General features: G+C 42.6%; 1 protein-coding gene across 1 annotated transcript in view; it reads left to right on the top strand.

The window, feature by feature from the left end:
- Nucleotides 1-1,497: 1,497 nt before the first annotated feature.
- LOC127628847 (laminin subunit beta-2-like) overlaps nucleotides 1,498-15,939 on the top strand; it is a 77,341-nt gene continuing 62,899 nt past the window's right edge. Inside the window, exon 1 of the mRNA XM_052105786.1 lies at nucleotides 1,498-1,577. The gene's annotated coding sequence lies outside the window, so the exon portion shown is untranslated. The remainder of the gene's footprint in view (nucleotides 1,578-15,939) is intronic.

The raw sequence follows: 15,939 nt of genomic DNA, 5'->3' as shown, positions 1-15,939 counted from the left end.
TATGTTTCATTTAGAGTAGAGGTGCTTATTGATGTTTTAGGAGAGCTGTATGCTGGTATGAATGTCGTAGCACATCCTGGATTGTTTAACTCTCTGCAAAACGTTTCCCTGCATATTCAAAATCTGTTCGAGTCAGCGGGTGCTAAAGTGTGGAACGTCCATCTGCTCCCGATAAGTACTATTGAGCTCTCATCCAATGATGCACTGGAGCTCCGCAAGGACCGCCTCCCTCATTTCCATGTTGCACACAGAAAAGTAAAAATAAATAAATAAATATATATGGGAATATATAAATATGGAAATAAATATATGTGGGAATAAATAAATATTAAAAATAAATTAACACATAAATAAAAAAAATATGCAAAATAAATGAATAAATAATTAAAAGTTAAAAAGAATAAAAATAAAGTTAAAAATAAATATAGAAAATAATAAAGGAATAAAGTCATACAATAATAAATTCAGGAATACATTTAATTAAAAACTAATTATATTTGTTTTATCAAGACATTTATTCCTTTATTTTTATTTTTTATTATTACATTTATTCATTTATTATTTAAGCAGGTTTGGGGCTACTTGGGTAAAGGCTGCCCATCCACTGGAAAACATGGATGCCAGAATGAACGGAGTTTGACATTACTCTTCACTGCCATGTAAATACTTATTGTCTTATATTAAATGTTAAATGTAATAATATCTTCCAACTTATTTGTTATTACTATAATTTATAATTTGATATTTACTGTTGTAGCTGTCTCTCTCTCTCTCTCTCTCTCTCTCTCTCTCTCTCTCTCTCTCTCTCTCTCTCTCTGTGTGTGTATGTGTCGCTCTTATAAATACCTTCACGAGGCAATGATTGTCCTAATGCTGAATCCCATGAAGACGAAACCCTGTCTGTATTCAGTGAACATTTAGGCACTGTGTCTGACTATTTGATAAGAGAGATAGCTCAGCTGCTATAAACGTAGCTTGTTTTTGGAGAATAAATGGTACAGAATTTAAAATGAACCGAGACGAATTTACCTGAACAATTAAACAGCAGAGAACTTTTATTCTGTCTCACAGCTTTGAGGAAGACATCGGTGCAGTTTGACCAATCATAAGAAAGGGGCGTTTCAGGGCCATCCATATGTGCGAACCAAATATTCAAGCCATATATGAGTGAAATCAAATAATCAAAACGCACAGTGTCCCGTGGCTATTTTTCCAATTTCCTATTTTTACTTGAGCATTAAATCGACAGTACAAAAAAACAACAACTATTCAATATATGTTTTTAATATTGGTTTTGTAAACGAATAATGTAATAACAAGTCCGATTTTGATTTCCTAATTGAATATGAAATGAACGAATGATACACGGATTCATGCCATTTGAGAGTTTCTTTCAAAGACACGCTATGATTTCGCCATACAACCACTCTTACACGTTTATAATACAGTGCTAGAAAGGCGCAATTGGACTCCTCCTTCCTCAGAGGTGTTATCGACAGAAAGTTCTGCAGTCGAGCAGGTGGACGCGGAGCTCGCGGTAGGGGAGCGTTGCGTTGCTCACGAGAGTGAACCCACAGGTGAGAGTTTTGCAGCTGTATTGTCATTTATTTACAGTTTACGTTTCTTATTTTAACTTTAAAATACGTTTAAATGCGGTCCTAAAACTACACTGATTTTCTCCACTGGGAAACCATAAGTAGTTTACACAAGCTGTCCTTTTCTAATGAAATGCTGTATACATTTTCTGTTGTTTGGTTATAACAAATATTCTTGCTCCATTCCCAGAATATGGAAAGCCACTACTTGAAATTGAGGTTCTTTATTTTTGTGGCGCGTTGATATTCATCAAAACAAAACTACTGATATCAATAGGATGTATTGTACATGTATTATTGCACATTGTTTATTGTTGAAGGTCGTTGCATTTCGCATCTCTATTTCTTTCCCCTTTTCTCTTTCTTTGTGTAAAAGCACGTTTTGACAACTCTCTTACTGCTTTAAATGAAACTATTCTTGCCATATACAATTTTAAAAACATTTAAACTTTAAACAAATGAAATGCCACTGCTGTTTTGGACCCCCATAACACCTTCAGATACCTCCCCTGTTCCCAAACAGTTCCTCCACATCTTCCTATGAACGCATCTGTCATACTAACTTTCTCCCACATCTGTCATTCTGTTCTGTTCTGTTCCGTTCACACAGTGTGTTTATGTCAGTGTCACTGTAAATGACAGCTGTCACCCATTTATGAAGTCAGCTGTATAATTGTAGCCAGTTGTAATCAGTATGATGTCACATGATGTGTTGTTTAATTCTTTGAAAGTTTTAGAACTACTGATGCAATGGCTAGTAAGATTATCATTATTACAATTTGTAAGGAATGCTAGTTTGTTTCAGAAGGCTGTGTTGCCCTAGATTTTGTCTCACTAAATCAGCTTTGTAACGTGTCTTTGTGTGTTTAGGCTTGTTCATCATCTTGCATGTTTGTGCTATCAGAAAATGTTATTAGTCTCTTACCATATCAATCTCTCACTTAATTCATCCTGTGCACATGTGTAATTGTCCCTTACTTTGTTTTTATGCACTATTTAACTATTGTTTTATTCTGAGTGTCTAAAAGCCTTTATAACTCGTCATTCACATGACATGAAGTGACTTGGTGCAACTGCTGCTGTTGACCAAATTTTTTACTTGTGATCTAAACTTTTACACTAATTTGTACTACTTTCACTCTGTTATAGCACTCACATACATTATCACATTTAACTTTGCCAGTGCTGACAAATTTGTATGAATGCTTGACACCACGTATACTACGCATGTCTAGGCTCACGCTATTCTCTGCGATCCACACACAATTTACCATGCACCCCATTGACAGCGAGGTTACCCCATATGACTTTACCCTCCTTAGCAACCGGGCCAATTTGGTTGCTTAGGAAACCTGGCTGAAGTCACTCAGCACACCCTGGATTTGAACTCGCGACTCCAGGGGTTGTAGTCAGTGTCAACAGTCGCTGAGCTACCCAGGCACCTATTTAATGCTATATTACATTTTTATGTGATTTAATAAATTCTGGTTGTACGCTGAAAGCCACAGGGCAATTCATAGAACAACTAGAGCTGTAAAGCATGGGAAATTATGATTTTTTTCTAAGTATGGCTTTAATCAGCTCTTATTCGACCTTTAGCCTCATTGCTATGGGTGACCATGAGGTTTAAGGCGTTGCATGAGTCTCAGACTGTTCTCACAGGTCTTCAGGTTCACAGCTCAGCTCACACGAAGGCCAGATGACTATAGAATTGTTTAATCTTTAATGGAATTGTTCACCCTAAAACTTCTCTTAACCTTGTGTTGTTCTAATCCCATATGACTTTCTTCTGTGGAGAAAGGAGAAATATTAAAGAATATATTGGTAATTGTTTTTATGTAAAAAGTATAATTTTTCATTATAATTAGCAGTAAAAATTGATATTATACTTAACAAGAGAGAACATGCACTTTCTACTGTAAATTATTGTAAAAATGATGGTAAAAAACCCAATAATCGGGTGTTCCCAGAATTCCCAGTTATGTTTCTTATTATTTTTCAATTATACTTTAGGCACAGGTGCCTAAAACACTCACTCACACACACACACACACACACACACACACACACACACACACACACACACACACACACACACACACACACACACACACACACACAGATGTTGGTCTACCTATCATTATGAGGTCTTTCCATAGACATAATGACTTTTATACTGTAAAAACTATAGATTCTATCCCCTAACCTTAACCCTACCCCTAACCCTAACCCTACCCCTAAACCTAACCCTCACAGAAAACTTTCTGCATTTTTACATTTTCAATAAAACATTGTTTAGTATGATTTTTAAGCGATTTAAATTATGGGAACACTAGAAATGTCCTCATAAATCACATTTATAGCATAATAACCTTGTAATTACCAGTTTATAACTTAAAAAATTGTCCCCACACACAACACAATCTTTTTCTCAATATTGGTTTAAACACATGTTTTGGGAAATGCTTGATTACATCTGAAGACTCTGTAATAATTACTCCCAGCTGTAGAAAAAGCTGTCAAAATATATTTTGCGTATCTTCTGATTATGATAGTTCTGCTGGCCTTTCATTCTCTCTGGAGCTTTATTGAACATGTCAGTCCTCTGATTGCTGCTTGCGATTTTATGATTTTTGAGCAGCACATGAGGAGTTTCATCAGTCAGTGAAGGAAGCATGACGATGAGCCTGTTGAATTTTCAGAACACATTCTTTACTGTTAGAGATGAGATGATAAAATTATGATGATCATAGAATACGATGAATAGAAAAAAAAAGAATTGTCTCCAGATGTACACATAGCAGTGTAGCCTGTGTAATTTCCTTGCATGATTTCAAGTTTTTGTGTGGTGAATACAGCTATAAACCCAAATTATACGTATGAGCAATAATTGGGAATATATTAATGCATTTAAATGACCTAGTTCGACCACCTGTTTTAAATTACCATGTTATTAAAATTAGGCATATTGTGCTGTGGAAATATCAAAATGTACACTTTGTTACCAACTGTATCATGGACTGAATCAATTGATTTATGCGTTACGCTGGATAACGTACCTGTCTCTGGCATTTTGAGTGGAATGCTGAGACTTATACAGTTCCAGAACCTCACTCGTCACTTTTCTGAAAATTCTGGGATGATCCTCTGAGGAAGGCTTGGCCTTCTTCTCAATCTTTCATTCAGAAGAAGTTCAAAAGTGATCATCAAGCAAAACATGATGAATTGTCTGACATGTAATTGGATCTTTGATCAAGCACATATCTCTTCAGAGTCCCGAGGCACCAGGAGTTGTATTCAACCTGCTTATTCCAATATTGTTACATGAATGCAAGACTTGGCGTGTGTGTGTGTGACTAAAGGGATAGAAAATGAAAATTCTCTCATTATTTACTCACCCTCATGATATCCAATGTGTGTATGACTTTCTATCTTCACCAGAACACATTTGAAGATAAATAGAAAAATGTCTTAGCTCAGTAGTTCCTTAAGTGAATGGCAGTTACTTTTTGAAGGTCCAAAAATCAAAGACAGTCAGCATAAAATTCATCCATATGACACCAGCTGTTAAATTAATGTCTTCTTAAGCGACACAATCACTTTTGGTGTTAAAATATAAATATTTAAGTACTTCAATTTAACTCTAAATCATGCCCCCGGTCAGCAGCGGTACGCGCATGTGACGTAATCGTATTGGTATTTGAAACACGTGAGAACTGATGCACGTGCGATACAGCCAGAAGAGCAGCACTATTTACAAATGAGAAGCAGGGAGGCTGTACAGTAGCTTAGCTGATTTTGCTTTAGATCTGTTATTATCTGTTTCTTTACTCACAATAGTGTGTTTGTGTGCTTATCCTTGATGTCTCAACTGAAAAGAGAACAGGAGATTACCTTGGTATCCATGGCAATGAGAAAACGTCACACGAGAGACCGCTTGGATTCCACCCTCTCCTGAAGCGTTGGATTATACTGTACTTAAAAAGTACTTAAAATTGATATTTTTTCTCACCAAAAGCAATTGTATCACTTTAGAACAGTGGTTCTTAACTGCTTTTGCTTCGGGACCCAGATTTTACAGTGGAAATTAAGTGGCGACCCACCATAGTAAAAATGTAACCGTCTCGGTTATGTACATAACCTCAGTTCCCTGAGATGAGTGGAACGAGACATTGCGTCACTAAGCTGACACATATGGGGAGTGTTCTTCTGCACGACCATATATATATATATATATATATATATATATATATATATATATATATATACTGTACACACACACACACACACACACACATACATATACACAATAACACAATAGCTTATAGGGATACTAAACTCGTACCGAAGCGCTGCAGGGAATCAGGAAGCTGAAGCACCCCGTTCACCAGCGATGCATCAAGGTTGAGTAAATGTTCGCAAGAACACAGCAGGGGAGTAGATAGTCTTCTCGTTCCAGTGAAGATCGCTCCCGGTGACTCGACGATGTCGAAGTAGAAGAGGGCTTCTAGACGAGAGATGAATCGCTGCCATGAAAGAAGAAAATTAGGAGGAATTGTTTTTGCGCACGCGCTTTTATAATGGACAGGTGTGCGGGCCTCAAACACAATATCCAAACAAGAATTTTCATATTGTAGAGAGGTTTCAACTAGGTCGTGTAGAAGGACACTCCCCCTCTGCATCAGCATAGTGACGCAATTTAAAATGTACAGAGTCATTATGGAACTGTATTTAATGTATCCTGGGTCACATTTCCTTTTATCTTGCACAGATTTATTCATGGTTTTTAAGTATAAGAGCATACTTCAATCGACTTTATTTTTGTTGTTGATGTCAGCAACAAAATCTACAGGAAGTTTCCACCCATCTTTCAATATTGAAGATCATATTTATTTATATGTGGCCATTATAATTCCGTTTGTTACCTAATTTCAATATAATTCAGACAGAACATACTGAACATATTACACAGGAGGAAATACCCCTCATTACCATGTGTCACGTTCCTGTGTTGTCTGCCCCGTGTTTTCTGTTTCACTTGTCATTTATCACGTTCCATGTCACGTTTTCCTTGTTGTCCGCCCCGTGTTTCACTGTCTGTGTATAAAACTACATTTCCCACAATTCCCGACCTCCCTCACTGCCTGCACTCATTATTGTTCTCACCTGTGTCTTGTTTAGTCTTCATTGTGTCTGTGTATTTAAACCCTGTTGTTTTCCTTTTCCTTTGTCGTTCGTTGTATGGTTACATGTCGTTCCTATGCCCCGTTTCCTGCCCTTCGTTTATGTTCTTCAGTTGTGTGTTCTTTTTTTTTGTGTTAGTGTTAGTTTTTCCCATCGTGGACTTTTCTTTGTGTTTAATTGTTTGTTATTTATAATAAAGCCGCTTTTGGATCCTAACCACCTGTCTGCCTTCTCCTGCTTCCCACATCCTACATAACACCGTGGTTATGTCAATGTAGCTAGTCTTAAATAAAAATTATAATAATAAATGAAATACTATTTATGAAAAAAATACTAGCAAAAACACATTTTGAAACTTTAACTACCACTGCCATTGTTGATTTAAAAATTAGGTCTAATAGATTCTGCCTATAGATTATTTCATATAACTATACAATTTCGTAAAAAAAAACACTTTTGTAAAGGTGATGATGTGTAATTCAATTTTATAATTTTTTAGTGTTGCTGTTTTCATTTTCAGTGCTGTTTGGCATGTCGGGGCTGTCTAATGTTTGAGAGGTTTAACTTGACTTCCTCCACTTTAAACTAGAAAAGGTCTCATTAGTTTTGAGGTCTGCACACCACAATATCGAGGGAAGCCCGGTTTTTGCATGTGCACACCAGATAGCAGAGCATATCATTAGCGCGAACTGGTTCTGTTACACTCACGCAGAATCTTTAATCGCAGCATGACAATATCGCAGTGCAGATGAGAAGCCTTTCGCTGAATACAAGATTATCACTAAAATTGGAAATTGCATTGCGTACTTGTTACATGCCTTGAAGCTGTCTTATTACTAGCGTTTATTTTTTTAAGAGAGTCTTCATGTGTCTTTCATCCTAATTTTCCATCCATAGTGGAAACTTTGAATAATATACACAATCGCACATCTCCTTCTTGGCCATCGACAGCATGGCTGCAGGAGCTCTAAAATGTGGCGATTGTGATTGACGTCACTTCCAATTACAAACATGCCCTACAGTATAAACTCCCACCCCCAATACTGATTGACAGGTGTCTGTGTAAGGCATCGGAAATGCAAGTGCAATTGTGATTCCATTTTAATTTTGGCAGGCTCCTTACGGAACGCCGAAGAAGTAAAATAGCAAACAGGGTAATTCAAATGGCTTTTTCAAAATGACAGGGTCATAAATCTTGAGACATATTTAAATGCACGGGTAAATGGACTGCTTTTCAAATTGAATTTTGGCAGTCTTTGTACATTTGTGTAAATTAAAATGCAAATGTTAATATGCAATTTGCAATTGCATTTGGAATATGTCACAATTTATAGGTCCAAAAATCGAAAACGCAGTTACAAATACAATTTGCAATTTGGTTTGAAAATAGTCCTGTATATTCTCCCATAGGGCTACATCTGGGGCCTATCAAATTAAAATGCGAAGACTGAAACTAATAATAAAAGTGGTATTGTTATTATATTTCAAAGACAAGTGAAATGACCAATAATATTGCATATTTTGTTCCACTGAACTGCTCATTCTACATTACAGCATTGATTTTGAGTTGAATGTAGTTTTAAATTTACTGGTATCAACAACAGTAAGGTTATCTATAACATCTGTATCTAACACAAATATTTTAGCCTATAATTATTATTATAATTTTGGGGGGGGGGATTTATGCATTTTGATTTCATCTAAAAAATAGTGCATTTTGCATTTGTCCTTATGAAAATTTTTATGTATTTATTTATTTGTATAGTTTTAACAGTGGTATATGTAACAAGACCAAGGAAGCATGGATCTCCTTCACTACCGTGGTTAGATGTAACGTGATTTCTTGAATTGACAAAAATGATTGCATTTTTGTAATTTCAAACAGTAGGCCTACTCTAAACAGGTAAAAACAATAAATACAAAATATAAACATATTAAAGTTGTTACAAAAATGTATTATATTCCCTAACTCCCCTAATGTAGCCTATGACAAATTTAATAGAGCTGAAGTAGTGATACGATAGTATGTATTATGAATCTTCTGCATTTAATGTTACTATAGTAAATTCAAGGATGGCGACTTAGAATTCTGTACAGATTTCAAATTGTTTTTGCATTTCGCGCCTTGCTTCTCACTTGTTTTAGCAACTCTTCAATGATAGGAGGTGCACGTTTAGGAGCTTGAGACCGGTTTGTGACCTGCTTTGCACTCGCGCATCTCTGTGCATTGAGCTATATCCAACTTCAGAGCCATACAGGTGCATTAGTGGAGGTTGTGGCTTCACCTGTCTATTTGATTCTGCTAAACCAGATACTTCAGATGCGTTGCTACACTTCAGAGTCAGATGAAATGCGGTTTGAATGCATACTAACACGTATAATGGAGTCTAGATAAAATTTTTTATGCAAACAGGAACTTGTCGTTAGATTTGATTAACATGACTGATAAACTTCCGCCATTTGTAACTTTACGCACCCCTCTGCTAATTTGCTCTTAGCGCCCCCTGGAATTCTTTGAACGGCAGTACCACCCCCATTTAGAACCCCAGTCTTAGATGATCCTGCATATCACAGTATGTGTTGTCGGTTTGTACTTCTACACACTATCATAGTACTTGCAGTGAACATTAACTCTGTTTCAAGTTAAATGCTTCCACACCTTCGATGAGCCTACAGTTTGTCTTTGTCTCAGATGTGACACAGCTATAATGTGCCCTATAGTAGTGTTTAATTATAGTGATTTCACTGACTGCATGTATGATCACCAAACACAACATTTGATGTTCCTCAATTGAGTAATTGGCAGTTCATCATCAGTTGAAGAATAATCAACCACATTAGTGTAATTAATTGATAGATAATTACACTAATTAGTTACACTTACTTACTTTTGAGAGTTTCCTTTATAATTTATTGTGACTCTACGGGTGAGATAAAGCCCTGAGTGAGAGTTTAAGTTTACATTTGGCTACTGTTTGGTCCTGTACTCCGGAAAGGCTGGAGGGAGTGGGACTCATGTGAGAGCATTCTGGTTGTCTGGTTAGAGTCTAATCCTGGTGACATTGATGTGCACAGAACAGGCGCAGCAGGGGCACATGTCCCTTTTGAGCACAAATCTAAAGGTGCCATTTTGGGCATCCAGAAAATGGGGAGAAATTGTAATAATTTAATTAAAATCGTTAAACAAAATTAAAATATTTTCATAATCTCACAATAACAGTAATAATGAGATTTAATATGAGAAGTGTTAATATGAGATTTCTTTGTAAATTGCGGGCGTATCAAAGAAAATTAAGCGGAGATGCATATAAGAGCGTGCACTACAGCAGATCGGGGGTGGATTCCTATCGCAAGTGATCCTCCCTATGCCCTATACTCACTCCAAACTGTAGAGCCTTTGCTGTGGGTTTTCTGAAGGAAACATCACATTACTGTATGAATGTACCCTTCGCTAAAGGTCTTGTGGAAAGGCCCTCCCATGCACAGTAGATACTGTATATACAAGAAAATGTATTGTAAAGGGAGTGTAGATGGCAAGAAGGAGGTGAGAACTCCACTACGGCGTATCCCTCCTCCTTCCCGGATTGCGAGAACTCCACTACGGCATATCCCTCCTCCTTCCCGGATTGCGAGAACTCCACTACGGCATATCCCTCCTCCTTCCCTGATTGCGAGAACTCCACTACGGCGTATCCCTCCTCCTTCCTGGATTGCGAGAACTCCACTATGGCATATCCCTCCTCCTTCCCGGATTTTGGCACCAGTGTAAAGTGATTAAGGGAAAGGAGGAGGCCAGAAAAGGCTTGACAATATAAATAATATTTTTAATAAAGAAATTAAACAAAAAGACACAAACACACATAGGTGTCGTACAGCTTCCCGTAAACGCTCTCTCTCCCTCGCACCACTGTCCGCAGTCGGCCTTTATTCCTCTCAGAGGTTTGATTAGCCTGATAAGGGGCCGGGTGTGTAGAATAACAACCCGGCCCCGCCCTGTGCCCTGTCACATGGATAAATACTCAAAAAGTAAATAAATTAGTTATGTATTTATAATTACTAATAATAAAAAATAAAGAAATAAATAAAGATCGGTGCCCTTTTTTATCCTAAGGTCTGTGCACATCACTGCCTGGTGGTAGAAGGCCTTAAGTACAATAGAAAGTGAATACAGGGCCAGAGCCTGCAGCTGTCCTGCACTGAAATTCAAGTTCCATCTTACAACAAAAAAAGAAAAAAGCACATACTAAGAGTATCATGCATTAAATGAATAGTTCACCTAAAAATTAAAATTCTATCATAATTTATTCACACTTAATGTCATCCCAGATGTGTATGACTTTCTTCTGCAGAACACAAATAAATATTTTTTGAAGAATATCTCCATATAATGCAAGTGAATGGGTGGTAAAATTTTTAAGCTCTAAAAATCACGTAAGGCATCATAAAATCAATCCATATGACTCCAATGGTTAAATCAATTTCTTCAGAAGTGATATGATAGGTGTTAGTGAGAAACTCAATAAAATCAATATTTAAGTCCTTTTTTTACAATTCTCCTCCCTGCTCAGTCAATCTCCACTTTAACGTTAACATTCTTCTTCTTTTGTTTTTGGTGATTCACATTCTTCATCCATACACCCCCTACTGGGCAGGGAGAAGTATTTCTAGCAACAAAAAGGACTTAAATATTGATCTGTATTGATGTCACGGTTTCGTGTCACCCGCACCATGTTTCGTGTCACCTGCACAGTGTTTCGCGTAATCTGCACCATGTTTCGCGTCATCTGCACCATGTTTCGTGTCGTCCGCACCATGTTCCATGTCACGCTCCCTTGTTGTCCGCCCCATGTTTTCCGTTTTGCCTATCTCACTCCCTGTCATGTCTTCCTTGTTGTCCGCCCGTGTTTCACTGTCTTTGTGAAAACTACACTTCCCTTCTTCCCGTCGTTTCCGGCCCTGTCAGTGTGTTATTGTCCGCACCTATCTGTCATTTCGTCATTACCGTGTCTCTTTATTTAAACCCCGCTGTTTTCCCTTCCCGTTGTCGTGCGTTAACGTTTCGTGTTTCATGGTGACGTTCTATGCTCGTTCTCGTATTTGTCTGTGCTCTGTATGCCCTTTGTTCTTGTTCCCTGCAGCCTCCAGCCGTTCGTGTTTTCCCTGTTGTGTCGCCCGTTCGAGGACTACCCTCCCCTTCGTGGAAGTTGTCTGCCTGCACCCCTTCCTGTGTCTTACCCAGCACTTAGCCTATGTTTTCCCATCGTGGACTTTTTATTTGTTCCAGCGTTTGTTTGTTTTCGTGTTTTTCCTCAATAAACTGCATTTGGATCCCATTCACCCTTCTGCCTTCTCCCACTTCCTCAGTTCATTACAGAACGCACGACCAAAATGGATCCAGCAGTTTTACGGGCCAACTACCGGCTGCTCTGTTTGCGACAGGGGGACCGTCCCATAGAAGACCACATCCAAGACTTCCTTGCTCTGGCAAACCTCACCGACTTCCAGGACTCTGCCTTGGTGGTTTTCTTCAAGGATAACCTGAACCCTTCGCTGAAGGAGCGGTTGCCTCAGGCGATGCACGGCTGGACCCTCTGCGACTTCCTGGAGGTGACCCTACTGGTGTGCGGCTCTCCGTTTACTGTGGGCGTGACAAAGGAGGACCCTACCTCACCACCCACAGTGTAGACTCTCCAGCCGTCCCTGGTGCACCCTGCTGCACCAGCCCCACCTGTCAGCGAGCAAACCCCCGCACCAGTCGCCCCCCCAAGAGCCCACGCGGACCACTGCATCAACCCGGAGGAGGAAGAGAAGACGGGCTTCCACCTCCCGGTTCACGCCTGCCCCGGTCTGCGAGCCAGAGCCCACGCCTGCCCCTGTCTGCGAGCCAGAGCCCACGCCTGCCCCAGTCTGCGAGCCAGAGCCCACGCCTGCCCCGGTCTGCGAGCCCGAGCCCTCGTCAGCCACGGACTGCAAGCCTGAGCCCTCGTCAGCCACGGTCCGCGAGCCTGAGTCCTCGTCAGCCACGGTCAGCGAGCCTGAGCCCTCGTCAGCCACGGTCAGCGAGCCTGTGCCCTTGCCAGCCACGGCCAGCGAGCCTGAAGCCACGCCAACCAGGAACAGCGTTCCAACGTTGCCAGTCGCATCAGCCCGGAGGAAGAGGAGAAGGGGAACGGCCTCTGCTCTCCAGCCTCCGCCTGCCGCAGCCCCGTGTCCTAAACCCCCCGTGGCTCTGCCCTCAGCGCCCAGCGAACCCAAGCCAGTGCATACCACGGTCAACCAGCCAGAGCCTGTCGCCTTAGAGGTCAGTGAGCCAGCGCCTGTCGTCTCGGCTGTCAGTGAGCCAGCGCCTGTAGCCTCGACCGTCCCTGAGTCAGCGCCTGTAGCCTCGACCGTCCCTGAGCTAGTAGCCATGTCCGTCCAAGAGCCAGCGCCAGTGGTCTTGACCGTCCCTGTGCCAGTAGCCATGTCCGTCCAAGAGTCAGCGCCCCCCGAGCCACCCAGGGCTCCGCCTCTGGAGTCTCCCAGGACTCTGCCCCTCGAGCCTCCCAGGACTCCTTCTCTCGAGCCTCCCAGGGCTCCTCCTCCCGAGCCTTAGGGGCTCCGCCTCTCAAGCCCCTCGAGCCTTCTAGGGCTCCGCCTCTCAAGTCTCTCGAGCCTCCTAGGGCTCCTTCTCTCGAGCCTTCCAGGGCTCCTTCTCTCGAGCCTTCCAGGGCTCCGCCTCTCAAGTCTCTCAAGCCTCCTAGGGCTCCTCCTCTTGAGCCTTCCAGGACTCCGCCTCTCAAGTCTCTCGAGCCTCCCAGGGCTCCTCCTCCCGAGCCTTCCAGGGCTCCGCCTCTCGAGCCTTCCAGGGCTCTGCCTCTCAAGCCTCTCGAGCTTTCCAGGGCTCCGCCTCTCAAGTCTCTCGAGCCTCCTAGGGCTCCTCCTCTCGAGCCTTCCAGGACTCCGCCCCTCAAGTCTCTCAAGCCTCTCGAGCCTCCCAGGGCCCTGCCTCTCGAGCCTCCCAGGGCTCCGCCTCTCGAGCCTCCCACGGCTCCGCCTCTCGGGCCTCCCACGGCTCCGCCTTCCATGGCTCAGCCTCCCACGGCTCCGCCTCCCGAGCCTCCCATGGCTCTGCCTCCCGAGCCTCCTACGGCTCCGCCTCCTACGGCTCAGCCTCCCGTGGCTCTGCCTCCAGAGCCTCCTAGGGCCTCGCCTCTAGAGGCCCCTACGGCGCCACCTCCCTCGGCTCCGCCTCCGGAGCCTCCCTCAGCCTCGCCTCCGGCGCCCCTCCCCGCTCCACCTCCGAAGACTCCCTCAGCCTCACCTCCGACGCCTCCTAGGTCCTTCCCGGCTCCGCCTCTCCCACCTCTCCCGGCTCGGCCTCCGAAGCCTCCCTCGGCTCCGCCTCCGGCGCCTTCCCCAGCTCCGCCTCCTGAGCCATCCTCGGCGTCGCCCCTTGAGCAGTCCTTGGCGCCACCTCACAAGTCTTCTACGGCTCCGCCTTCGAAGTCCTCCTTGGCCCCGCCTACCACGGCTCCGCCTCCTGAGCCCCCCACGGCCCTGCCTACGCCTCCCTCGGCGCCACCTCCCAAGTCTTCTACGGCTCCGCCTCCGAAGTCCTCCTTGGCTCCGCCTCACACGGCTCCGCCAGCCTCTGTCCTGCGGCCACCTCCCAGGTCTCCTGTACCGGCCCCTGCTCAGAGACCAGCTCCCAGGCCACCCAAACCAGCTCCTGCCCCACGGCCCGCTCCCAGACCTCCTAATCTGGTGCTCGCCTCGTGGCCAGCTCCTGAGCCCCCCAGGCCTATCCCCACATTGTGGCCGCCTTCCAGGCCTCCTGAACCTGCCCCTGCCCGGTTGACGCCCCCCAGGCCGCCGGACCCGGTCCCCTTCGCACACCCCCATAGACTGCTTGCCTGCCCTCTCGGCCTCCCTGGTCTGCCTGTCTACCCTCTCGACCTCCCTGGTCTGCCTGCCTCCCGTGGACTGCCTAATTGCCCCCTTGGCCTGTCTCAGCACCCCTTGCACCCCCGTGAACTGTCTTTGTGCCCCTTGTTCTCCCCCTGGTCTGTCTGTTTTCCCCCCAGTCTACCCCCTCTCTCCTGGGTTCTTCATTCCTTTTTATTGTTTCTTTTGCTCATTTTAAGACCGTCTGGAATCCGGTCCTTTTGAGGGGGGATTATGTCACGGTTTCGTGTCACCCGCACCATGTTTCGTGTCACCTGCACAGTGTTTCGCGTCTTTGTGAAAACTATACTTCCCTTCTTCCCATCGTTTCCGGCCCTGTTATTGTCCACACCTGTCTGTCATTTCGTCATTACTGTGTCTCTTTATTTAAACCCCGCTGTTTTCCCTTCCCATTGTTGTGCGTTAACGTTTCGTGTTTCATGGTGACGTTCTATGCTCGTTCTCGTATTTGTCTATGCTCTGTATGCCCTTTGTTCTTGTTCCCTGCAGCCTCCAGCCGTTCGTGTTTTCCCTGTTGTGTCGCCCGTTCGAGGACTACCCTCCCCTTCGTGGAAGTTGTCTGCCTGCACCCCTTCCTGTGTCTTACCCAGCACTTAGCCTATGTTTTCCCATCGTGGACTTTTTATTTGTTCCAGCGTTTGTTTGTTTTCGTGTTTTTCCTCAATAAACTGCATTTGGATCCCAATCACCCTTCTGCCTTCTCCCACTTCCTCAGTTCATTACAATTGATCATATTACTTCTGAAATTATGGATTAAAACACTGAAGTCATATGGATTACTTTTATGATGCTTTTGTGTGCTTTTTGGAGCTTCAAAATTTTGGCACCAATTAACTATGGACATACAGAGCTGAAATATTCTTGTAAATATATTTGTAAAAAAATTTTGTTCTGCAGAAGTAAGAAAATCATACACATCTGGGATGGCATGATGGTGAGTAAATGATGAGAACATTTTCATTTTTGGGCGAACTATTCCTTTAACCTCCTGAGACCCAAGCGTGACTGCTGTGTGCATTTTCCATTTCCCTTTTTGATTTGTAACTAGTAGCACCTAATATACATGCAAAAATAAATAAATAAAAAGGTCTAGATAAACTAGTTTCCCCAAAATATTTTTGTTGAACTATATGGAATACATTGTGAAATTTTTAATAATACAAAGCTATAGAAAGTCAGATTTTTTTTAATTAAAATTTTTATTGTGTTTCCA

The sequence above is a fragment of the Xyrauchen texanus genome, chromosome 35 (assembly GCF_025860055.1).
Source record: "Xyrauchen texanus isolate HMW12.3.18 chromosome 35, RBS_HiC_50CHRs, whole genome shotgun sequence".
Taxonomy (NCBI): Eukaryota; Metazoa; Chordata; class Actinopteri; order Cypriniformes; family Catostomidae; genus Xyrauchen; species Xyrauchen texanus.
This window is presented reverse-complemented; position numbering and strand designations above follow the sequence as displayed.